Source organism: Penaeus japonicus, unplaced genomic scaffold (genome assembly GCF_977035675.1).
Source record: "Penaeus japonicus unplaced genomic scaffold, GWHDUDI00000001_assembly GWHDUDI00001022, whole genome shotgun sequence".
Classification (NCBI taxonomy): domain Eukaryota; kingdom Metazoa; phylum Arthropoda; class Malacostraca; order Decapoda; family Penaeidae; genus Penaeus; species Penaeus japonicus.
Window position 1 is genome coordinate 32501 of NW_028235424.1, and position 2500 is coordinate 35000.

Below are 2500 nucleotides of genomic sequence, written 5' to 3' on the forward strand. Positions count from 1 at the left end.
TATCTATTGATTTTCCAAAGTTATTATAAAAAGAGTAATAAAAAAGAGTACAGGGATGGTCTCCACGCAATATTTTCAATGGCAGTATTCTAGAGCTAATGAATGCAATTTGATAACTAAGGAAGAAACATGAGCAGCCAACTACTTATCTCTGAAGCAAAATTGTGTGACGGCAGAGTCCAATCACGTAAGTTCCATGGGGTCAAAGGGGAAGGAAACACCTCCGTGTCTCGGAGCAGACTGATTGATTGTTCCTACAATACAGTGTACGCACAGTATGTGCCAAATTACCATACGGATTGTTTTGTCAAGACAATCAGTGCGACCACTCGTTTAGTGGCACAATGATAAAATGAGTGATCTCCCTCTCTCCCCCCCCCCTCTCTCTCTCTCTCTCTCTCTCTCTCTCTCTCTCTCTCTCTCTCTCTCTCTCTCTCTCTCTCTCTCTCTCTCTCTCTCTCTCTCTCTCTTTCTCACTTACAGCTGACAGAGGCCGGGCCGCCTCGTGCATATAGCCCGGGCGAAGCGACGTCTTCGCAAATCTCTCTGAACTGAACTGATCTCTCTCTGGGGAAGCTGCGCGCAAGTATGTCTGTTTGTCACTTTGTGTGCATGTATGTGTGTTTGCTTGTGTGTATGTGTGTGTGTGTTTGTGTGTATGTGTGTGTGTTTGTGTGTATGTGTGTGTGTTTGTGTGTATGTGTGTGTATTTGCTTGTGTATATATGTGTATGTATGTTTCTTTGTGTGTATGTGTGTGTGTTTGCTTGTGTGTATGTGTGTGTGTGTTTGCTTGTGTGTATGTGTGTGTTAGCTTGTGTGTATGTGTGTATGTTAGCTTGTGTGTATGTGTGTGTGTTTGCTTGTGTGTATATATGTATGTGTGCTTGTTTGTGTGTATATGTGTATGTGTGTTAGCTTGTGTGTATATGTATGAGTGTTTGTTTGTGTGTTTATATGGGTATGTGTGTTTGCTTCTGTGTATGAGTGTGTGTTTGCTTGTGTGTGTACGTGTGTGAGTATGTATATGAGTGTGTGTTTGCTTGTGTGTATGTGTGTGTATGTGTGTGTGTTTGCTTGTGTGTATGTGTGTGTGTTTGCTTGTGTGTATGTGTGTGTGTTTGCTTGTGTTTATGTGTGTGTGTATGTGTGTGTGTTTGCTTGTGTGTATGTGTGTGTGTATGTGTGTGTGTTTGCTTGTGTGTATGTGTGTGTGTTAGCTTGTGTGTATATGTTTGAGTGTTTGCTTGTGTGTTTATATGGGTATGTGTGTTTGCTTCTGTGTATAGGTGTATGTTTGCTTGTGTGTATATCTGTGTATTTGTTTATGTAGACGTGTGTGAGTGTGTTTGTGTGTAGTAAATCCTATGGTATTATCTCCAAAGGTATGGGATGTTACACTCATGTAATGGGCCAGGCTATCCACAAGATACATGCTGCCAAAATATGGTGAAAAGCGTGAGAAAGGAAAATTCTCGTCGCTTGGACCTTTGAGCTAAAATGACTCACTGGATCATTTAACTTCAATTCAGGAATATTGAGAAGAAAGGACAATGGTCATCAATAAGAGGTGAAGGAGAAATGTAGGAGGGAAGGGGGAAGGGAAAGAGGGAGAAGGAAGGGGAAGATAAACTGGAGGGGGTAGGATGGAAGAAGGGAATGAGAAGAGAAAGAGGGAGGTGGAAAGGGGAAGGGAAGGGTGAGGGGGTGAGGAGGAGGAAGGGAAGGATAAGAGGGAGGGGAGTGTGAAGGAGAAGGGAAAGAGGGAGGGGAGTGTGAAGGAGAAGGGAAAGAGGGAGGAGGAAGGGGAAGATAAGAGGGAGGGGAGTGGGAAGGAGATGGGAAAGAGGGAGGAGGAAGGGGAAGATAAGGGGGAGGGGGATGAGGAGGAAGAAGGGAAGGAGAAGGGAAAAAAGGGAGGAGGAAGGGGAAGATAGGGGGAGGGGGAGGAGGAAGAGGGAGGGAAGGAGAAGGGAAAGAACAAGATAAGGGGGAAGGGAATGGGAAGGAGGAAGGGGGGAAGGGAGAGAGGAGGAAGAAGGGGAAGATAAGGGGGAGGGGGAGCGGGAGGGGAAGGAGGAAGGGAAGGAGAAGGGAAAGAGGAAGATAAGGAGGAGGGGAAAGTGAAGGGAAAGAGGGAGGAGAAAGGGGAAGAGAAGGAGGGGGATGGGAAGGAGAAAGGGAAAGAGGAGGATGAAGAGGAAGGAGGAATGGGATGAGAAGAAAAAGCGAAGGAGGAGGCAGATAAGGTAGAAGGTAATGAGATGGGAAAGAGGAGGAGGAGGAAGATAAGAGGGAGGAGAAGAGAAAGAGGAGGTGGAGAGGGGAAAAACTAAGAGGAAGAAGATAAGGACGAAGGGGAGGTGTGAATGCGGAGGAAGAGGAAGATAAAGAGGAAAGGGAGAAGGGAAAACGTAGGAGAAAGAGGAAAATAAGGGGGAAGAAGGAAGTGGAGAAGGGAAAATGTAGGAGGAAGGGGAGGAGGAGGAAGAGGAAGTAGT